The sequence below is a fragment of the Canis lupus genome, chromosome 34, assembly GCF_011100685.1.
Source record: "Canis lupus familiaris isolate Mischka breed German Shepherd chromosome 34, alternate assembly UU_Cfam_GSD_1.0, whole genome shotgun sequence".
NCBI lineage: Eukaryota > Metazoa > Chordata > Mammalia > Carnivora > Canidae > Canis > Canis lupus.
This window is the reverse complement of record NC_049255.1, coordinates 33521553-33546548: the sequence shown is the minus strand read 5'-3', so window position 1 is coordinate 33546548 and position 24996 is coordinate 33521553. Positions and strand designations below refer to the sequence as shown.

The 24996-nt window shown below is 36.2% G+C and overlaps 1 long non-coding RNA gene across 1 annotated transcript in view; it reads right to left on the bottom strand.

The window, feature by feature from the left end:
* Positions 1-1908: 1908 nt before the first annotated feature.
* LOC119867454 overlaps positions 1909-24996 on the bottom strand; it is a 48655-nt gene continuing 25567 nt past the window's right edge. Inside the window, exons 2-3 of the long non-coding RNA XR_005383593.1 lie at positions 5231-5508; positions 1909-2244 (exon numbers count right to left, since the gene is read on the bottom strand). This is a non-coding gene — a long non-coding RNA (uncharacterized LOC119867454). The remainder of the gene's footprint in view (positions 2245-5230; positions 5509-24996) is intronic.

Here is a 24996-nt window from a genome sequence, read left to right as displayed (position 1 = left end):
TACTTCTCAAAACACTATGCTTTAATTCCCACCTGGCATTTCACTAACACTGACTTCTTTGTAGAAAGTTTCATGTCGGGATCCCTGGGTGGCGCAGCGGTTTGGCTCCTGCCTTTGGCCCAGGGCGCAATCCTGGAGACCCGGGATCGAATCCCACATCGGGCTCCCGGTGCATGGAGCCTGCTTCTCCCTCTGCCTGTGTCTCTGCCTCTTTCTCTCTCTCTCTCTCTGTCTCTCTCTCTGTGTGTGTGACTATCATAAATAAATTTAAAAAATTTAAAAAGAAAAAGAAAGTTTCATGTCAAGGTAGCATTTGCTCAAAGGGCACAGGCCACATAACAGGGTCATTGCGCAGACTATCACTCATACAGGACGTGGGGTGAGAGAGTGGAACTAATGACACAGGAGATGAAAAGGGACTCACCAACGAGTAATTAAAATAAAATGAGCCTCTCAAGAAGAGGGAGAAGGGAGATGAAAAATTAAGGAGCTCCTAGAAGTCCATTATCACCAGAGAACAAGGAAGAGGGAGGGTCTGGGGAGAGATGCAGAAACTGGTGGAAGATTAGGATTGCAGAGGCCACACTGGGACAGGCCATGAACACAATGCCAGAGAGTGTGGGTGTTTTACCAGAAGTGGTAAGATACTAGCAACTAGTTAGAAAGTAGCAGCAATGTTCAGGTGAAAAAGAACCTGAATTTTGATTTGTAGCAGTGAAAGAATGTTGAACATCCACTGAGGCTGAAGACTGGGTGTTGGGATGGAGGAAGAATGCATGATAATATCCGGGTTTCTAGCTCATCTGAACATGGGGCTGCAAGGCCATTGATTGAGAGCAATAGAGAAAACACAAAGGGGTTTAAAGAATGCAGGCAATAGCTTGATTTAAAATATGGTAAATTGGAAATAACAGAAAATACTGGCTTTTAAACCCCGAGTAATAGTCAAGACTAACCCAAGGACATGTAAAGACAGAGTGATGACTGGAGGAAGAAAAAACAGGTACTTCAAATGGAATGTAATGAGAAAGTAAAGGGGAAAAAAATCAAAAGAAAGAACATGCTAACTTTTGCACAGGCAACAGGAAGTCATTTTATCATACTAGAAATACTTTAGCACAAAGCATTTGTATTGTGTTATCAGATCTCAGTTTTTAACTGTTTTTGATGTTGACATAGATGATATTTACCTTTCTGTTATCTTGAAAGTAAACTTCCACTTAGTTTATAGCAAGATTGAAACAATTTCCAACCATACACATACAGGTCCATAACTGAAATAAACATTGCAATATGGTTTTGTATTGATTTCTCTGTAGTATAATTAACTTGAGGACCTCTAGTAATCATTTGCTTTCCTTTACGCTAAAGTTTAGTGTAAAAATTGCTTTTCCCATATTCACTCAATAGGATTCCTCCATGAAATCAATTAGGGAAATAAAATAAATTTGTAGAGCTCATTTATGCACACACATCACAGAAAAGAAGATTCTTTCTTGTTCTTGTTTACTCATCATCTATACTTCAGGACATAGCACTTTGTCCATAAGCAGAATTAAGTTTCAGTATAATTCTTGAGAAATATAACAACTGGCAGATCTCACCTTGCCGGGGGCTCTAATCTCCCCACTTCATTGCTATTCATGGTACTGCACGGATTACATGCAGATAAGTCTCATCAGTTTCTGCATTATGCTTTGGACTCCTAACATTATTTCCAGGAAAGTCTGATACATACCTTTTTAAGAACAGGTGACCATCACACAAAGAAACAAAACTTTAATATACCAACCCTCCCATACACACATACACATAAAAGACACCACAGGAAGCTGATTATATGTGAAAAGTAACCATTCACATAATCTTTATTAAGCACAGCACACACCTCACCTAAAAGGACTTGGAATCCTTAAACTAAAAAGGCCTTTTGCTGCAGATTACTTTAGATTTAGCTTTAGGATCAAAGGGATAATTTTATTTTATTTTATTTTTGATCGTTGGCCTTAACTTTGAGTTTTGTTTTTTCCGTAGTTGGAATTTTTCATTTCAATGCTGATTTTTTTAAGAAAATCCTGGAGACATGCGTTGAAGCAAATAGTCTCAACATACAGAGAAGGCTTCATTGAACCACTTTTCTGGATCTTCTGGAATAAATCAACTTTTATAACTCTAACGCCAAAGATCTCATGTCATCTTAAATCTTTGAATACCTGTATGTATTCTTTACTCCACCTGTAATTACTTTTTAAGGAAAAAAAGAGAAAAAGAAATATTACCTATTTGATGGCTTCACCCAGTCTGAGACATTAATCTTTCACTTCAGATACAGTATTAGATTACTCTCCCCACTCGCAATCAAGTCTTGATTTGGGATGACACTGTTGAGCCATCGCGACACTTTTTAATCAGCTACTTTTGAAGGTCAACAAATAAATAGTTCGATTATTTCAAGTCTTTTGTGAGTAGCTCAGATGCAAACACTTATTCTGTTAGCTATGGAAAATATTAGTGAGAAAGGAGCTTTGCTAGTAACAAGCAAAATTGCAACAGCATCATTATACAAGCTACATTTCTATCCATCCCAGATTACTCTAGAGCCTTGTAAATTCCCTAACTATAGTGGCTAAGAATTCTCTCCTATATAAAACCCTGCAACTGGACAAATGGTTTGCATACTATTTGCAAATATGTTTTTCCATTTCCTGGGGGTAATATATTTAAGAATTATTAAAAAGAAGGTAGCATAGTCCTTAGTTCCTTTGAAAAGCCTCACCAACTTTTAAACAATGTACTTTCAACTCTAGCTATAAGTGAGTTAAGAATAATCCCACTGGGGAAAGAGAGTACAAATTACAAATCTCTAGTTATGAAGTTTGTTCTTTTAAACAGAGAACATAAAAAAGCAATTGATATATGAAAATCCTTTTACCATTATTTTATCTCTAGCCATTCTATTATCAGAGTTTCAATACTTATATTAGCTCAAAATAATGTCCTCTCACTGATGCTATTTTGCCCTCTATAAATATATTAAGAAATTAGTAGCCCCATCAGAAAATTAGGACACTTCCTCTCCTATCCAATCAAACAGGAAGGTTAATAATTTTTCCACCTTGAGGCACTGCCAATTTATCAGCTCTGGCTGGAGGCCCCTGCCCAAACCCAACCTTTCTATACTATATCCCCAAACCTCATTATTTCAAACCATTCCTCAAATCTCTAACCCTTAAAGCAGTGAGTGGTCCTAAATCCTGGATGCACATTAGACTCTCCTGGGAAGCTTTTACAAAATATGGATACCTGGAAATTCTGATGTAATTGGGCTGGGATAGGACTTAAGCATCAACATTTTTATAAGTTCCCCAGGTGATCTAAGGTGCAGACAGGTTGAGAGTACCACTGCCCCAAAGCAATCGCCTAGTAGCTCCATCATCCGTTTTTACTGCCTATTTCCCCAAACTGTATATCTAACCACTTTCCCTTCACAAACACATAGAATGAGAGATCCAAGCATTCTGATTTCCAATGCACTTCTATCAAGTAATTTGAACAACCTCACAGCATTTTCTATATACCAACAGAAGAGAACTTCTGTAGTTTCTATTTTCAAACAACATATTTAAAAACAAGGGGGAAAAAAACAATAGAAAACAAATATCTATTATACATGCCCTCAAATATTCAAATATTTTGTTTTTCCAAACCAAATTTCCACAATTTCCATGCCTACTATTTCCCACAGTTATTCATCATTAATTAAGAAACACACACACACACACACACACACACAGAAAAACCCACCTTGCTTGGTTAAAAATAAAAGGTGGGGATCTTGTACTTTAGAGATGTGAGGAAGGTCAATACAGTAGTGTCCCCTAACGAGAAATGCTCTACCCTATAACTATATCCTTTGCAATGTGACTTTACAATCTGTCCATTGAGATGTGAACTTTTTCTACCCCCCTTAAAAATGGGCTGATTAAAAAAAAAAAAAAAGGCTGGTGTTGTGATTTGCTATTATCAAAGAGAATATGATGGAAGAACCATTGTATGACTTCTAAGGCTAAGCCTTAAGAGAAATGCAGCTTCTGTTTTTCCCTTTTGGAATGCTTCCACTATCTGAAGAAACCTATCTAGCCTAATAGCAAATAAGAGGCAGTATAGAGGAGGGTGCCACAGTCAACAGGCAGCATCAACTGCCAGGCTTGTGAGTGAGATTCTTTTGGATCCTTGCAGCCTCGGTTAAGCTGTCAAACTTCTACAACTGCCATGAGTGAGCCTAGGCAGGATCATTGGCAAGATGTGCAAGAGAACCCACCGGTTGAGCAGAGACCCAAACTGCAGAATCATTAACAAATAAATGGCTGTGGTTTCAAGCTACTAAGTCCTGGTGTGGTTTGTCATGTACCAAAAGAGAACTGATATGGACGTTTATGTAATATTCAAAGAATCAATGACTACTGTGCTTGTTTTCATACACCTCTGTTGTACGCTATTTGTAAGTAGCACATTTTTGAAGTCTCATTTTGAAACACTCTTCATAAAGCATTTTTTCAGTTCAATCTCTCCCCATTAAGCTTCATGAATACCACACATTTGAACATGTGATTCTCATGTTCTTCCATGATTACTCGTAAGAAAATAAACAACTACCATAGTCATCTCTAAAAAAGTCAGTAAACAAATTAGCCTGAAGTTCCCCTGTAATTACTAATATAATTCACTTCATTTTCACTTAGAGAACAAGGTATAAAAAGAAAAATTCCAGGAGGGTTTAAAACAAAATTGTTCTGTTGCTGAACCTGAGGATATTTCCAAGCTTGGCTACCTCCAATAACTTTTACAAACCGTTTCACCTAATGGAAAAAAATCTCACAAACATTCCTACAAAAAAGAGTGGTAACTGGAATATTTTGCAAATATTCCATCAGAATCTTCCTTCAGCATGGACCTAGGTTATGGTTGAATGGAGGCTTTGTGGCTTTCTTTTCCTATTTTTGGTTTTATATATATATATACGTATATATTTTTGTAGGGATTTGGGGAGTAACTTTCTGTATTCATTTCCTATTGCTGCTATAACGAAATTAACAAAATACACTTAAACATCACAAATCTATCTCTTACACTCCTAGAGGCCAGAAGTCTGAAATCAATTTCCCTGAGTCAAAGTGAAGGTGTTGGAAGAGCCACGTTCCCTCTGGAAACTCTATAAGAGAATCCTCACCTGGCCCTTTCCAGCTTCTAGAGCTGCACTCCTTGCTTTTCTTAGTTCATGGGACCTTCTTCATCTTCAAAGCCAGCAGTGCAGCATCTCCAGTCTGTCTTTGCTCTTATCATCACATCACCTTCTCCTCTTCTGTGGTCTCCTCTCCCTCTGTTTTCCCCTTGTAAGTACACTTGTGCTTACATCATTGGACTCACCTGGATAATTCCAGGTAGTCTTCCCATCTCCAGATCTTTAATTACATCTGCGAAGTCCCTTCTGCCACATATTCATGGGGTCTGGAAAATTGGAATGTGAGTGTAGTAGGCATTACTTATGCTATCACTATCTTTGATTCTGTTTGCTACGGGGGTCAGGATTCTTCAAGTAATTTCTGTGTTGAATTAGCTTAATTAAGGAAAAACAATGAAAACCCTTAGTTTACTCACCCCACATGGTAGAGAGTAAACTTTCCACTTAAACCAAGTGACAATCAAGTCATCACTGAAGCTTATCTAAAGTCAAAATGTGACTAGTTAAAAAGAATGATTAGTTAAAAAGTCATTTAGGTGAACTGTTATTTTTCCAGCCACTTATTCTACTTAAAAATATGATTGTAAAAACAAAAAAAAAAAAAAAGATTGTCATCATTTGCTTGCCAAATTCAATAAGAACTTCAGCTGGAATGGTTGCTTCAGAGAATGCTCGGTAAATATTGCTTTTTGTTTCAATTTCAACACAAACACAAGTCAGTAGTTTCCTGTTTAACTTTAACTATCACTTTTTAAATGTATTCTTACCTAACACAGTTTCATTTTATTAGCAGCATAAAAACAATCTCACACAATAATTTTTCCACTGACAATGTTGCCTACTTGAAAGCATCATAAACTTATAAGCAGATTTATAATTCATACATTATTTAAAAAGAAGATATCCTTAATACATTTTATCTGCAAAAGAAAGTAATATATTTCCATTGAAAATTACGTTAGCAGAGAATGATCCGAGCATGTATGCAGAAGTATTCTAACCATATAACTAGATTACAATATTTACATGTATGCAATCTCATTGACTCCGAGAATAAGTAATAAACTACTTCTAATCTCTGATAAAGGGAATATTTCATAAAGTAAATCAGATAAAGAAAACAAAGCATTAAATGCAAATACTTATGAGAATGATAGGAAATCAGATGTGCATTAAAATGTCTTATTATAGAATAGATAAGATAAACTTAAGAACATAATCTAAAGTACATTCAAAAGCAACAATGTGAAAATTAACTGTTCACATTTTAAGGTATCTCTCAGACTGTTTATTTTTCAGGTAATGGAAATAAACAATAAATGGTTGTAGTGGTTTTAAGAGTACAGATTTAGGAAAGTTAATATCCAAAGTCAAAATATATTAACCAAAGGTCAGAACTAATAAATATAAATTAATAGCAGTTACTATACAATATATTTAGCATTTTTTTAAAAGGCAATATTAGTTTCTTCTTACTAGTGAGAGAAGAAACTCAAGTCTTTATCCTATTCTCTCCACAAATTTTACTAAAATCAAAGAGCTCAACTGTAAACACAGAAGTGCAAAGAAAATAGGACCTGGGACATCAGCAGACAATATATGGCAGTCAATTCTGCAAGGAGCAACATGGATGGACACAGGGTACTGTGTTAGCCAGAGAAATTTCACTGCCTGGGGAGAGGAAGGCTATTTGCCAGTCAGATGAAAACCACACACAGATGCACAATTTCTGCTAGGCTTGGGGAATTAGTTACCAGGACCTAGGAAGTCCAGGGTACAGGAGGATTATTTTTAAGTACATAGAAGAAAATTCAGACTCTCAGATCCTATTTTTCACTCATTAATTGCCCTTTTTCCACCTTCACTGAAAATTGGAAGTTGACTTACTAAAAAGATTCAGGGACACTAGCAGGGGTGGGGGTGAACTACTATACTGAAAACAGCTTAAATATACTTGTCCATATGGAATGAGAGCAGAGGATTCTTTTCTGGGGAAATTAAATGGCCCAAGAAAAAAGAACTAGAGATTCTGACTGACATTTGTGTGTCATCAAAAAAAAAAAAAAAAAAAAAAAAAAAGCTGGTCTCTGTCCCTGTCCATTTACCCAAAGATAGCTTCCTTCATGCACAAACATATGGAGTTTCCCATCAGTCTTTTCTGTACTGTTTGGTACCAAGATCAGGACCAAAAACAACACAAAAACCTCGGAGGAAACAGATAAGACAAGAAGAAACTAAAGTCTGTGTGTGTGTGTGCATGCACATATTTGGTACATGTATCCTCAGACATAAAAGAAGGAAAGATGTGTAGATATTGCACCTATGTAATTTGATCAGTAAACCATAACAAAAGCATTTAGAAATAGGAAAGGACTCTTAGAAATTAAAAGATGGTCCAATAAAAAAATCCAATATAAAGGTTGAAGAAATATCTCAAAGCATATAAATAGGGGCAACCCCAGTGGCCCAGCGGTTTGGCGCCACCTGCAGCCTGGGGTGTGATCCTGGAGACCCGGGATCGAGTCCCACATCGGGCTCCCTGCATGGAGCCTGCTTCTCCCTCTGCCTGTGTCTCTGCCTCTCTCTGTGTGTCTATGAATAAATAAATAAAATCTTTTTTAAAAGCATATAAATAAAACAGATAATAGAAAATAGGATATCAAAAACTTACATATAGTAGAGAATCAATCCAGAAGATCAACATCTGATTAATGGCAGTTCCAGAAAGAGAAAAGAGACAATACAGAGGGTCAGAATGATCCAAGAAAATAGAATACAATTTTCCAGTACTGAAGGCATGCATTTCTGTATTAAAGAGTCAGCCAAGTGCAGAGCACAAATGAATGAAAAAAAGGCCCACATCAGGATACAATATTGTAAAACTTCAGAACACCAGGTAGAAAGAAAAAAATTAGAAAAGCCTTTAAAAATAACCAATCAGATACAATAGAGGTATTAGGCTTCTCAAACCAGAAGCTAGATGAGAATAGAATGCAGCATTGCTTTTAAAATTGTGAGGAACAACTGCTTTCAACCTAGTATTCTTTAAGCATGATCAATTACCTGTGGTGGTATAAGAAAGCTTTTTTTTGAGAAAGTGAGGATTTTAAGGAATTTACCCCTCAATCAGTCTTTCTGGATAGTTACTAAGAAGTGTTCTCACAAGAAATAATTAGGAGATTCAGAAAATAGGGAACCTAATATAAGGAAAAAACAGAAACAATTTCCAGAGCAGTGATGAAGAGAAATCCCAAGCATCAACTGTGACAAAGTCAAGGGAAAGCAGCCCCACTGGAGCAGTGGCTGGAAGGCCTCAGAAGAACTGTCTTTAAAGAGAAAATAGGACTGTTAGATTTCTTGCTGATTTGGCCTTACTGAAGAGGGCCTATAAATTTTCTCTGAAAGTTTGTGCTAAATTAGGGTTAGTTACAAAGGAAAATAAACAAACAAGAAAAATGAAGCAATTACTGGCTCCCCCCAAAAATATTGCTTTAATAACAACATGTAACATAAGTTTTGGAGGGTGGAAGAGAGAAAAATGTATATAAGATGAGGTGGAGTTAGACATGAAGGAAGAAAAAAAAAAATACAAAGTAAGAGAGCTCAATTCTCATTTTGTATAGTAGAAAGATGGACCATAATTGGAATAGGAATATCAGAAAACAGTGATAAGGTCATATTATTTAGAAATATAGAAATACATGGGAAGAAACAGCTGCGAAAGAGTTGAAATTAGGTCCAATCTAAGGAACAGAGACCAAGGAATGGGAGTGGTGAGTCAGCAGATAGCTTGTTAAAACAGGAATCTTAGACCTTGTATTAGTCTGACTTTTAAAACTGTGAACAGGTACAACTTCCATAAAATACAAATACATTTTTATAGAAAGTTAACATCTAGTGAAAACCCTATAATCCATTAATGACCAGCTCTTTTCAATGCTTGTATTGAAGAGAGTAATCCAAACATGTTTCGACATTGTATACCAAATGTCACTTGATTCATTTGATTTCTAGCATTTTTAGGACTGCAATTGTAATTTGCAGTAGCTTCAAGATGGCTCTAAGATAATTCCAAAGCTTTCAGCATAAATTGGCCCTCTTAAACACTGTGCATAAATTTTCTCAGGCTCAAGCTGACCAAATGGCAGTCAAAATGAAATACAGACAGGATGTTAATATTGTCTGATTGCTCAGTGAGCACGTGGGAAAACAAGACAAAGTACAACTACTACTCCTATCCTTAGAAGGAACAGTTACCTTTTGGGATAATTATGTTGTCAAATGTATTAATTCAAATGCAGAAACAAATGCATCTATTATGTGCCAGGTATGGTGCTAGGTAAATAGGTTATACAAAGATACATAAGATGCAGACATTTCATTCATGAAGTTTAAAATCAAGGAAATTAAAACACTAGAAGTTCTCTTAACTGACCTCCATTTATGTGACCTGTCATACTAACCCTCCCTAGCCATTTTCCTCCTTTAAACACAATGACTGATGTCCATGACATACTGAACACTCAAACTAGTGACTGCTCTTTCACCATTAGCTTCTTAGCCCACCAACTGAGTTGTATGCCTATTTGGGGGAGGAAAAATTTTCTTCTACCCTTTTAGGTTTGGTAGGTAGGCCTGCGAAATAAACCGGCAGAAAATGGATTAGCAAGAGAAAAACATACAGAATTTATTAATGTGTATATTGAGCATATACATGGGAAAACTCAGTGATGAGTAACTCAAAGAAGTGGTTATAACTTGGGCTTATGTAGCATCTTAACAAAGAACAATAATTTTTTACATAAGTGACAAGATGAAGGAAAAGGAGCTTAGACTTTAAGGGTGACCAATCACAGGAAGATAAATATATGGGAACATTAATGGTAGGTAAAGGCTAGTTAGTAAGATTTGCTTGTGTAGACAGACTCTCAGTGGCATCTTTTTTCACCGATTAAGTTCTTATCTACTTCTTGGTATGGGAAATGGAGGGGAGAACATCTTCACTACGAGAATTTATGTTTTTCTTTTAGAACATATTTTAAATTATATATTTTGATTACATATTATTAAAAAATGCAATTTGGAAATTAAATTTAATAAAATTAAAGTTTTAGGGAGCCTTGCTAAAGGTGAAAAGTTGAAAAAATGCTGTTCAATTAGATATGGGGAAAAAAAGTCATAAAAACACAGAAGGATTTTTCACTTAACTTTATAAACATCTTTACACATTTGCTTCTTTTTCAAGAAAATGAAACTGGATAAGGAGAGGGTACAAAATGGATGAGGTTTATACTAAAAATACAACACAAAGCATCCCAGAGAGGGCCCGCATTCAAAGAAAAAGCCTCAATTCTTCATTCAAAGATGAATCATCAGAAGTATATTTATATGTCTTAGCTTTAAATAAACACTTAAAGTTGTATGTATCATTAATCTTAGTTGTATGTATTGACTTTCCATACTCTAGCCATTGGTCCATTAACCAGCCAACTACAGTTCTGATCTTACTGAATAAGAGAGCTTCCTCTGTTTGCAGAAGTCACTTGGATCCTGAGAGGATGTGTTTATAACAGATTTCCTTGGAGTGCTGATGGATATACTGTTCTAGTCATATTCTTTCACCTTATGTCCCCAGTTGTGTTCTGTAAAACTAATTGATAAGGTGCATTTGCAAGGTGGCTGGCAATGATTAGCAAAAACAAATAAACAAAAACACAGAAACACAACAAACCAAAAACTGACCCAATTTTAAGGATTTCACATAAGATCGCATCCATTTGAAAACGATTTTCTAAAGCACTGAGCTGAGTATTAACATAGAAAAAAGTAAATTCTATCAAAGAAAAAATATGCAGATTATCAAGAAAAGGAACATAAAAGAGAATTGAATACTAGAACATCAGGTTAGAATGATCTTTGTCATATAACCTATTCAATTCATTAAGGCTAGAGATACACCCAAAACTGGAGAAAAGGGAGAACACAGTTCTAAGTGCCCATGGCAATAGTGAGTGTTTTCTGATGGCAATAGAAAATATGTCGCCTCACATCTTTACCTATTAGGTCAAAGGCTTTGATTTTGGCCATCATGAGGAGAAGTTTGCAAGCTATAGCATTTTCCATGTGACAACTTAGATTTCCTTGAAATGATTCAAAATAAAAAAATTAAAAATAAATATGGTAGACAACTTATATTTTACTTCCTTTGATTCTTATTTATGTTTAATTAAATTAGACTATATTAACTCAAATAACTCTTATTAACTATATTTAGGGAATGTCAAAATCCAGCCCTGCAACATAAAACAAAGATCCTTCAATTTTATGGAATATATCTCAGAAATCCCAGTTAAATTCTCATTTTCTATCAATTTTCATTATAAATCAAAGGCATTGGACCAAAAAAAAAAAATAAATCAAAGGCATTGTCCCACATGGTAGATTCATACTAGATTGGCTTAAAATATTGTATAAATTCTGAATTGAACTTGAAGTGTTATGACAATTGTCATAGAAGAATATGTTTGGCCTCACAAGAGTTGGAACACTGGCCTCACAGTTTACTTCACTTTCCGCATATGGTTTCACCAGCATCTGAAAATTCCCCTTCCTCATCAGTCATTCCTCTCTTCTGGGAGATCTATGCCTTTCTCCATGCTACTCCACATTCCAGATTTTGCTCTCTACTTTTGTCCTCCTAAGAGTTGGCTAATAGAGCTAACCTGTAATATCACAATTTCCCACTGCGGGGTCACATGAAATAATACTCTCTAAATATTCTTAAATTTGAAATGATGAGTTACATAAAATAGGGTTTTCTTTCAATTCTGTAAATATTATATTCTGTGTATTGCATTAGAACATAGGGGATGCAACCTAACTCTTTTCAAAAAAGAGAAATTTATATTCATATCCTGTAACCTAGGTTATTAACTAGTATGGTGTTTTATAAAATTGCATCCTTCTAAAAAATTAAATATAGAAAAATTAACAAAATCATAAAACATCAGACTGTATGGACATTTAAAAATCATCTATTCTGGGACACCTCGGTGGCTCAGGGGTTGGGCTCCTGCCTTCGGCTCAGGTCGTGATCCTGGGATCCAGGATCGAGTCCCACGTTGGGCTCCCTGAAAGGAGCCTGCTTCTCCCTCTGCCTATGTCTCTGCTTCTCTCTCTAAGTCTGTGTCTCTCATGAATAAATAAATAAAATTTTTTAAAAAATCATCTGTTTCTATCACTCATGCTTGAACCCTCTTTACAATTCTCTGACCAAGAAGTTGTTCACTGGTTTCAACATTTCCCAGAAGTAAGGAATTTTACCTTCTAACGCAGCCCTATTTCATTTTTAGAAAAAACTATTACAGAATTATTGTGAGAGAGGATACAAGCCTCCCTATTCTTTTGATCCTTATCCAGATAAGGCAAGCCTCTGTAATTCAGAGCCAACCATTTATTTCCCAACCCTTCCTCTCTCTTCCATCGTCCCAGCCATTTACTGAAAGAAACAATGAAACTTCAAGTCATGCTCCCAAAATCTTCAGTTTCCTGCCTATATCTTTAGAAATACCAAAGATATCTTCTTAGAGTTTTCACATATTAAGTGTCATTAGCCTCGCTACTTAAATGGGCATTTCATCAAATTCTACCTCATATCTTTACCTATTTTCCTGTGCATGGAATTATCATGAGCCAGTTTTGTTCTAAGAATACTTGCATCTATGCTTCTCACTCAAAAGAGAAATCTCTAATTACAACCAGTTACTAGTTTGAGAAGAAGAAACAAGATGTCACAAAGACACGTTTTTGAATCCTCAAGCATGTCACTAATAATTTAGCAGTTGGTTTTTCACCAAGAGATGTAAAAGCAAACAAATAAGCAAATCTGATGTTCTTTACCATGCAATCAATACAGATGGTTACCAGGGTAAGTGATTACTAATAAAGTTGGTTCTACTAATGGAAAAATTCTTACAAACTGAAATGGATGGTAGTAAAAAACAAGAATTAGATTGTTTTTAATAGATAGGATTTTCTCTTCTTCATCAACATAAAAGTAAAAACTGTTAAGATTTTTATGTCAAAAATTAAGTCCAAAATATCATGATCTTACCAAACATGAGCATTTAATTTTAGTGGACTCATGTTCACTTAAATAAGGGACAATGAAGTTATTTTCTAAGGAAAAGTCTGTCACTTTTATGATCACATAAAATTAATATTTTTGTAAATGCTCTCTTTAAACTGTAAAATACTTATAGTATTCCATTATTGCTATTAATTTCTCTCAAAATAAATCTCTCTGTATTTCTGAGATACTTTGTTTTACATCTAAAATCAGTCTGCATTTAGATTTTCCATCATAGAAAAATTCAAAATGAATTTGTTTATTGAAGGTTCAAGGTACAGTAACTTGTTCTCCAGATTTTATATAGGTTCTGTCATGGTTAATTTGCTTCAGGCTTTTTGTATTATTTTGTTTTGCTGATTTGGCTTTGTTTTCTAGTCCCTACCCCTTCAGAATGCACTCTCTTCTGTCCTTTGTGGATCGATCTACAGAAACGTGCTACCTAGCAACTGCTCAGGTTTTCTATCTGCTGTTTGCACAAGTTGTTGAAGCAAAGCATGTAAAGGCTGGAAATTTGATGGAAAAAATTATATTTTTCCTTCTCTCATTCCTAAAAAAAAGAGGAGAGGTATTCAGCCAGAAGTACTCCAAGTAACTATATAAAGTAGAGGCACACACACACACACACACACAAAAATCCCTCACTATGAGAAGAGTGATAAAATCTTTGTGATGGAGTTATCCATCATCTATGCTGCAGATGTGTCAGTGGCCTAGAGAGCAAGCAGCCATGTGTCCAATCATGGTCATGAAGAGGACCTGGACCTTTTTCCAGAACCAAATAAACTCATGTTAATTTATCAGCAAAGTTTTCGGTCATTCCTTAGTAACTCTATTTTGTTCTACCTGAACTTTTCCTTCACTGAAATGAAATAGTATAACATGGTTGCATTTTCCAATTGGAGTTGAACATAAAAGCCAAATATTATTTAAAAAAAAAACTTCAAATTTCTGAGATTGCAGAAAGTTGTTACCTAAAAGTGTTTCCATCTCTTTGAATAATTTATGAAAATTATTTCCATACCTGAGTGGATATGACATTTTCAGCTTTACAGTTAAGAGCACAACTCAACAGCCCCTTTTATGAGGCTTTATGAAAAATGAATATGCAGATATGGTTCTGCTTTCACATAAGATGTAGGGAGGAGAATCTACTTCAAATTATATGCATAATATGCTTATGATGGGTAGCACATAGAGAAAAAAAACAACACATTAGTCTATTAGCATATAAACCAAGCTATTAAAATAAGTGACAAAATCTGCACTACAGAAGCGAACAGTATAGCTTAATGTCCCAAGATGAGCTTTGCATTCATACAGACCTCCATTAGAATTCCATTCCTGCCTCACACTAGTATGATAAATTTAGACAAGTCACCCAACCTCCCTGAAACTCAGTTTTCCCATTGTGAACTGGGGATAATAGTGTATACTTTATCAAGTTATTATGGAAACTAAATGACATCACTCTATTCATTCAAATTTCTTTGTTTTTATAATAAATTTATTTTTTATTGGTGTTCAATTTACCAACATACAGAATAACACCCAGTGCTCATCCCGTCAAGTGCCCTCCTCAGTGCCCGTCACCCATTCACCCCCACCCCCCGCCCTCCTCCCCTTCCACCACCCCTAGTTCGTTTCCCAGAGTTAGGAGTCTTTATGTTCTGTCTCCCTTTCTGATATTTCCCACAGACTTTCTTCACTCAGCATAATACCCATAATACTGAATACTCAGTTATTCCATCCACGTTGAAGCAAATGGTGGGTATTCTATTCATTCAAATTTCATTAAGTTAGTCTATATTATGACATATGTCAGGCAGTATTCTAGGTACTAGGGATACAGTAATGAATCAAAGACAGACCATTGAGGTGGTGACATTTGTCCTGAGACAATGAAGGATAAAATGGAACCATCCAAGCAAAGAACACTCTAGGCTGAGAAGCCGGCAAGTGTAGAAGGAGTCTGACAAGATAGAGTAATGGAAAAGAGGCCAGGGTGGCTAGCAGACAACAGAGAGTGAGGAAGACAAGTTTCGGGAGACAGGTAGGGTAAAACCTATAGGACCTTGTTGTTGCTTGGTCATAGTTTACTAGGACCTGTAAGTTTATAGGCACACAGAAAGTTTAATATCTTTCAGGTATGAAATTAATAATGTTTTAAAAATCAGAGCCATCTGATTTATTTTTCTCAGTCATTTTTTCTCTCTCCAGGGCTGAGACTGCTGCTCGGCCCATATCAATTCCACCTAATCCATAGGACCAGTTTTGAAATCAAACAAGAAATGTAAAACACTATAGAACAAGGAATATCAAGATGAATTAACACTTCACTAGGCTAAGTTTCCAACCATGGGGTCCAGAATTCCCCCCAAATGTCTAGGTGGGACCAGTCATACTTCATAAGTGCTGACCCTATGAGTAGACAAGACCAGCCACATTGTTGCTAGATAAGATATACCCCCACCAGAAGAAACAAAACTATACAGCTGGAGAGGAGCAGGACTGGGGTAGAGAGTATCTAAAAGATTGAACATTTTCCTAAAAGATACTGAGTCATCCAAAATAAATCATTAAACCTGAAAGCATCAGTGATGCTCTAAGTTGACAAATTAAAGTTTGTTGCGTAGCCATGAAGGGGTTCAGAGCATGCTACCCCAAAATATATCACTCTGGCATAAAGATTATTTTGTGCTGAAGGCAATTTAGAAGAACTAAACATAGGGTAAGGTTTTTGCAGGCTCTCTCTCCCACCCCACTCTCCCACCACATATGCCTGAAAGCAGATTGTAAATACATGCATTCCACTTGTGAAGGTGTTCCCCATTCACTCCACACACCAGAAAGGAGAATAACAACATCACTGGAGACAAAATAATGTCAAGAGTGTCTACACCAACAGATCTTGCTAACTGGTCCATACCTACAATTCGTTTCACCATATATTTACCTTGCTACAGTTTGCAACCTCTAGAAACTCAAAAGACCTTCTCTTTTGTCTTGACACTTCTCTACAAATTTATTGTTCTTCTATTAAGATGCTATATGAGCCCAAGGTTTTGTTTGTTTGTTTAGGATTTTATTTATTTATTTGAGAGAGAGAGAGGGTGATATATATATATATATATAGAGAGAGAGAGAGAGAGAGAGAGAGAGAGAGAGCACGCACATGACTATGGGGAGGGGTAGTAGGAGAAGGGGAGGGAGAAATAGACTCCCCATTGAGCAGGCATGCCCCAGTGTGGGGCTCAATCCCAGGATCATGACCTGAGCCAAAGACAGATGTATATGCCCAAGTTTTAGCTACCTCTTTGAGTTATTCATTACTAAATTCTGTGTATGTCCAATGTACATGTTAATGAACTCAATGTTTCTTCAATATCTTTTGTCAGTCTAATTTGCAGGGGCCCGGGCAATGAATTAAGATGGACAGAGGGGGAAAAAGTCAAGTTTTTCCTTCCTTACACCCATCTTCCTTATGTTCAGTTCAATGAGAGCTTATTAATTCTTAAAAATAAAGTCAGGGAACGCTTGGGTGGCTCAGTGGTCGAGCATCTTCCCTTGGCTCAGGGCTTGATCCCAGGGTCCTGGGACTGAGTTCCGCACTGGGCTCCCTGTGGGGATCCTGCTTCTACTTCTGCCTATGTCTCTCGCTCTCTCTATCTCTCATGAATAAATAAATCTTTTTTAAAAATAAAATAAAATCAGAAACAATTCTATATATGTCTGCTAATAATTACTTTATAATACATATGTAAGACTTCAAGTCATATCAATCTATGTATTTATTATATAACACAATGAAAATTCAGATATGTGTACTTATACAGAATTCTTGTTGAAAATCTAAAACCAAAAAAGGCAGAAAATATTCACAAGGTACTTTAAGCAGATGATTTGCATTAAGAATTTTCAGCCAAATTTTAATTCCAGTTGTTTGTTTGTAATAAAAACACCTCAAAATCACGAAGTTTAAAAACAACAAAAAGGACTGATGGCTTAATTGTAAATGTTCCAGATATGTAAATTTAATATATAAAAATGGAGTAAAAGACTTTTCAAAGAATAAAATATTTATTTCAGTTGATTTCTCTAACCAATCCAATACATCCTTTCCTCTTTCATCTGTAATGTTAATATTATAATTGTTTCAGTTATGATTTTTCATTTTCATAGCTTCTTTTCTCTGAAGTAATCCTTTTCTGGGAGAGGAAAGATAACCTAATAGATTTTTCTATTTTTAATTTCATGCGTTCTGTGAATTTTTAATGCTAATGCGTTAAAGAATCCCTCTTATTTAAATAAGATATTTGATAAAAAGTATTTCAGATAATCTTTCCACTAAATCTTTAACAGCAAAGCTTAAAAAAAAGTTATTACCATATGCTCTTTAATGCCTAAAGCAAAGATCTAGTATGGAATTGAGAATCATAATGAGGTCAATCTCAATTCCATCAATGTTATGTTCTATTAAAATCAAATCCAATCACATTCTTCATTTCAACCCAGCATGGCTTGGCTTTGAGGTATGTTCAGAAATGCACTTAAATTAGAAGAGAAACATTAACATTTTATCACATGAATACCACTAATGGCTCTGAAGATTAGCAGTAACACATTCTGGAGACATCCTCCACTAAAAATGTACTTTTAATAATATTCCCACACACCTAACTGTAGCCTTGGGAGGTGTGGTTTCAACTAGCAAAGTTCAGGAGCTCTTGATAGAAGAAGAAGAAGAAAGAACGACTACCGAAGAAGAAGAAGAAGCAGACAGAAGAAGGAATAGGGCTGTTCTTCGGCTTCCTGCTTCGTTTTGAAATCAAGACCCCAGTCGACCGTACTCCCTCACCCCTCCATCCGACCTCACTCCCTCCTCCCTCACCTCGCCCTCCCTCCCTCCTCCTCCCACTCCCTCCTCCCTCCCCTCCACTCCCTCCCCGCCGCCATCACGCCCTCACTAAGAAGAAAATCAATGAAAACCCTTTAATCAGAAACTGAGTCCATTTGCCATTTCACCAGAAAATGATTCTTAATTTATATAATGTCCAATTAAGTGAAATAAAGTATTGTAATTCTCTGGTGAATATTGGATTAGTTATAATTATTTTTTTTTTTATTTTTAGAAGGACTTTTTGGAGGGTGAGAGGAGGATTTTAGATTTTCTCTGCTGCTTTGGTAGGAAATGGTACAAATTCATCCCAATCCTGCCACTCTTCTCTATTTTTTATCTGTGTAGACATATAGCCCATAGGCTTAAAACATTCACTATTACAATCTTAATTTGACGTCTAAAGAAAGCTGGTCCCAACATAAACAGTCTCAGAGTTAACCCTGTCCCATATGCCAACAATATGTGCATCACTGAGAACAAGGAAATATGATGGATAGACCTTAGCTTACAGCAGGAATGTATTCTTTAATACTTTATTTCCTTTGAATGAATTCAATTTCTTGAGTGCCTTAATCATAACCAGCACTGTTCTAGATATGTCCGATATAAAAGCCATGGCCTCATGGAGATAGTAATATATATCTAAAGACCAAAAATGTATGGAATTAAAGACCTTTTAAGCTGTAAATTCTCTTAAAGGTCATGAAGAAGGAGTCATTTTACATTTGTAGGAACTAAAGCCCAGAGAGTTTAAGTGCCTTTGCACACACCACAAAGCTAATTAATAGTCTGCTGGGACTAGACTCCAGAAGCCTGACTTTTAGCCATTGCTCATCCTGAATATGAACTGAGAGAAAAGCTGCAGGGAGTGCATGTTATATGTGGACATCAACGCTGTAAAAACTCAAAGTGTGGAAAAGACTCAGGGAATAGCCATCTTTTCTCTCTGAATTCCAATTACTGCTGAAATCACCTGCTCCTGGAGTCTTAATCCCTAATAATTCAAGATGAGCAAATGTGCAATATTCTAAAGTATGTTGAAGTAGGGATTCCATTTATGCACATGAAGGAAACCAAAATATATCACCTCAAGATCTGCCTCCTTGACATAAAAATTATTTTGAACTGAAGACAATTAGGAGGTAGTAAATGCAGGAAAAGCTCTTTCCACCCTCCCCCTGTCATACCTAAAGGCAGGATATAAATTCTCCTTTTATGGGGCACTTGGGTGGCTCAGTGGTTGATCCACTGCCTTTGGCTCAGGTCTTGATCCTGGAGAGTCCCGAATCGAGTCCCACACTGGGATCCCCGCAGGGACCCTGCTTCTCTTTCTGCCTATGTCTCGCGTGTGTCTCATGAATGAATAAATAAAATCTTAAAAAATAAAAATAAATTCTCCTTTTACTGGAGACAGACTCTTATCAACCCAGAGTTGGCACCAGAGGAATTTGTGGACACACTTAACTCCATTAGTATCCTCTCATATATTTACCTTCCTACAGTCTGCCACCTTTGAAAGGCTAAAATCCCTCTTCTTTATCCTGTCATTTCTCCACAAATTTATTGTTCTTCACAAGTTTAAAAAGGCCCTCACCAACCTTAATCTCCCTAGAATTGTGAGCTAAAACGTGAGCACATCAAACTGGACCCTTCAGAAATATGTAATGCCACAGTTTCCATTGAAGCTTGGGCTGTCTGGGCATCAATTCTGAGACCTTTTTAGGAATGTTTTCTCAGAGGAGTCATAGCAGTTGGTGATCATCCATTGGCCATAAAGCTTCATGTCTGCTTTATGCTCTAGAAGCAAGTCAAAGTATGGGAAAGGGAAGATAGTAGAGGGAAAGTAAGAAAGCCAGCATTAGGGAACTTTAAAGATGGAATGAATTACAGGTGTGAATGCCTACTTTTGTTATCAGCAACAAATTTTTATTTTATTTTTTTTAACTTTTTTTATTTTAAGAAGGCTCCATGCCTACCACGGAGTCCAACATGGGGCTTGAACTCCTGACCCTGAGATTAAGACTTGAGTTGAAATCAAGAACCAGATGCTTAACTGACTGAGCCACTCAGACCCCCATCAACAAATCAAAAAAATATATATATATTTTCAAACCATTAGTTCCTTCCTTTGAAGGTTATTCTGTAATGTCTAAAAATATAACATATGGAGCCTAGCACAATAAAAATTTTTCTGAAACTATCATTTTTTGAGAGCTCTAGAGAATAAATTAGATTTATTTATTTTTATTGGTACACAGATACTGTACTAAATCTATTGCCAACCAGTTCTTTATTCTAAATTCAAGTATCAGTTATGTAAATATATTCTTAACTATTTGGTCAGTAACTATGAAAAATGGTTTAAATATGCCTAGATGACTTTACAATTGAGGATAATGAGGAGAGCTGTGGATCTTCATTTGATAAATGGGGAAAGGCAAATGAGAGGACTTCTCTGATTCCCTTATCCCTATGAAGTCTTAAAACATATATATTTCAGAAATCAAGAGGGAGGGAGAGGGAAGGAAGATGGGAGGGACAAAGACTCACAGAAAAAGAGAGATAAAATAGACCCCTAGAACCTGGAACAAAGGGTCAGCAATTCCAAGTGATTCAATCAGAACCCCTTAAATTTTGGGATGGTGGCTGGAGGAGCCATAACTTCATAACTGAAACAGAGCACAACACATTTAAAACCATTTTATTAAAACAATGGATGGAGATAGTAAAATATTTACTATGGGAAGGGAATCAGTAGATGGAAATTCTTAAATATAGTAAATTTTTTAATGAATTTTAATTCATTAATATGATGCATATTTAGTGTGCTTCCTTAAAATTGCTTTAATTTAATATTCATAAAATATTTATGTAAAAGCATTCAGTGGATTACTCCTTACCTCTGTCCCCTAATCCTCTATTTTCTCATTAAATCTCAAATAATTCAAACTCTAAGTTGCTTACGCAAGAGTTTTTCAGAACCCTAATCATTATGATAAATATGTCTCACATATTTTCTGCTTTGTAATTTATCATTATTGCCTTTGTTAAATTGTTTCTGAAATCCAACCATTCTACTAAATCTTCTCTGATGTATTAAAAGATTATGATTTTCCCACCCCAATTAAGAAATTTCCAAGACTCACTCTTCACATGCCATTACCTGAAAGACACTCATTTGTTTTATCCTTATCGAGCAGAACTTTTATAAATCATGTTGATATTTCATAGAGCCTCCATATATTTTGGAAAGGCCACCATATTTTTTGTCTTATTCAGGATGGTTTTTTTTTAATCTAATCAGATTGACAATGTCCAAGTTACTGCCACAAAACTTATAGCACTCAACGCCTCATTTTAATACCAATAAATAGTTTTCTAGCCATTAATGTGAGGCAGCCATGGATTCAATGCTCTGTATTATTTCCCTAGTAGTCTGTTTTTAGTCCAATGCCATCTTATAGTAGAAGACGGAACCTTGCAAGACCAAATGTAAAATCCTGCAAGACCAAATGTAAAATCACTTGTAAAGGACTTTGTGAATTTCAATGCTTCCAAAGATTGGTGTCTTGCCATTACCCATGCCCTCTAACCTAGACTTTTACAATCTAAGAAGAGAGCTTATAGGGCAAGATCAAAGGAATGTGTAATCTTTAATGATAAATTTTTAACAAACTATATATAAAATGAATCATGTAAGATTAATTTACAAATAATTATTTTCAGTTGCCAAAGGATGAAGATCTATTCAAGAGTATGTAAGCAACTGATGAGAATTAAAATATAAATGAAAGAAAAGGACAGGAAAAGGAAAAAAAATAATCCCTACCACGTTTTCTTAATCTCCCAATGCCTGTACCACAGTAGAAAATGACAGGAATGCATGCATATATACACCCACCCCAGATCACACACTTCCATATCCTTTTCATATTGATTAAATGCCCCCTGAACTAATTTTGTGACATAGTATGTTTGAGATGGAAGATGGAATAGAGCCCTTTAATGTAGTAAGCTACACTCTGCTGGAATCTTAGATAACACCTGAATCTTCTGAGAGCCACAAAGTTTTGCAAATTACATTGATTTCTTTGATTGATGTAAATTGCAAGTGACTCTGTTATTGTGTCAGGCAACTCTCAAATGGTTCCTGCTGACTCTGCAATGACTCACTACATGGTCCAAAGCACTGTAAGGAACACATCACATCTTTAACCTCAAGCAATAGAGCTCAATCTGCCTTGTTTTAAATTAAACACCCCCTAAGTAATTGTGCTCAAGAATTGAAAAGTTTTTGCTTCCTTAAACAGCAAGAGCATGAACTAATAGCATTGCCTTTTATAATTTTGAGAATAAAAACCATTTGGGGGACCTGAGAAGAAAGGTAGCCTTCAAGGTGTAGGCCTCAAAGCAAGGAATGAAAACATAAAAGGTGTTATGGTCTGCTTTAGACATCTTAGAATAGAGAATAATGGTCTCAGCTCCTGTCCCCATTCCTCCTGTGATCAGAGCTCCATTTGCAGTTAATGGCAACTCCTTCTATAGGAGGTCTTTTAGAGGATGTGTGGATTCTGAACAGAATCAGAGAACTGAAAAGTGTCACTGAATGTAGCCTGTGGGCTGCTCACCACTTGCAGATTCATAGACAACGGAGAAAAAAGAAGCGATACAATCAGCAGGTATTCCAAGAAGCAAGCAGGCCTGAGATGGTATCCAAGTGGCACAATGCGACACAAAAAGACACAATCCTCATGCAATGAGGTTTAAATCCTGGCTCCGTTGCTTACTAACCACAGGAACTTGAGAATGTCTTTAGGTCTCTCTGAATCTGACTTTTTTCACCTGACAAAGGACAATGCTAACTCCTACATTGCATGGCTACTGTGATTGTCACGTGAGGTAAAGTCCGTAAGAACTGAGGACAGCATGAGGCTTCTAGAAAGTGCTCAATAAATGGTAAGTGTAAGGTAACAATGGTGGTGATGGTAATGAAAAGGATGCTGGCATGTGATGGCCACTATTATGAAGACTACTCATAATCCATCCAGTGTGTCATGCTGTTTCTTGCCCTGGAGCTTTTATAGACCCCATTTGTTCCCTTTTATTTGCTTCACCAACATAACACCTCCTCCTTCTGAGAAATTAGCCAAAGCATTAATGCCTCCGGGGAGAGGCATGACCTGAGTCCATCTGATTTGGATGTCCCTCTTCTACTCTTTACATCAACCACAGCAAAGCGTAGATGGCTCAGCGAAAGCCGCTTCAGGAAGGCAAGTACTACAATGGGATTTAGAGATGATTGGGTTTCTATATGATCCAGAACTGTGATAAGGGATGAGGACAGATGAATAAATGAGACATGATTACAGGCCATAGAAATGCTCCCAGTCTAGACTTAGAGCTACACCAAAATTGTAGCAAGAGCTATAAACAGAAGTATGTATAAAATTCTGTGAGAACACAGGAAGAGGACATTAATAAATTGTAGGAAGACAGAAGGAGAAGTTTTCTGGAACATTTCAGTTATAAAATAACCTCTGAGTTAGACCTTAAAGGGTGAGTACAAAGAGTTCCCTGAAACGATCTTACCACAACAGCTTGCCTTCATATTTATACAGGCCAACCATCTCTAAGGAGTATCAGGGTCACAGACAGCTCTCACTGAAGTAGCGATAGATTATTCCACTTATAAGCAAATAATGGACAAAGAAATAGAGGGGAGTAGCTTATATTTAGCCTTTCATTTGTTCCAAGGGTGATTTTTAATCAAAGCAAGTCTCGATGATGTGAGCACAGAGGCAATTTGGGGCGCTAATACCAGCTCAGGTGGTAGTCAGGTTACATTTGCTTCTCAGTGCTGGAATTGCTGGGTGGTTAAATGAATTGATGATTGCAAATTGCTTTGAAAATACACAATGCTGAATAAACACCATGAATTACTGTTGTTCAATATACTCAGGAGACAAACTTGTCTCCAAACAGAAGGTCTCAAAAAGATGGACTACATTTAAAGACATTTAGGAGATTTTTTTCCACAACAATGACAAATTTTTTAGCTAGATTTATTCTAAAGCCATCATAATGCCTAAGGATAATCTTTTTAAAATGCCATTATAACAGAATAAATCTGAAATTGCTCATAAATGCTACTTACAAGAAACTAGAAGAAAAAAATGCATTAAACTAAAACAGTTTTGCCATCTAGCTTAAAAATAAATCATAAGACAAAGCCTCTCCTGGGAACGGTAGCTGTGATGGCCAAGAGCAAATAAAAAGAAACAAATTAAAACTAACCCATATAAACATATAGAGCGGGCACTTTTAAAAAGATGTTGGAGGAAACTACTAGAAGAAACTCACATTTGATTCAAATAATCATTCTTTCCTTATTTCAAATGGTTTCAGCAAGGCTGTACATCCCACCAACTCTATCCAACATTTGCAAAAAATTAAATAAAAGTGAGATTAGTCATATAATAATGGTAATACTGATATTACCTTACATTACTATTATACTTTCCAGTTTATACAGTAAATTTATCTAATTTTTTAATGAGATTTATTGATTTGTTTGAGAAAGAGAGAGAGTGTGAGCAGGAGGAGGGGCAGAGGGAGACAGAATCTCAAGCAGACTCCATGCTGAGCTTGAGCTAGATGCAGAGTTCCACTCTTGACTAGGAGATCATGACCTGAGCTGAAACCAAGAGTCTGGACACTCAACCAACT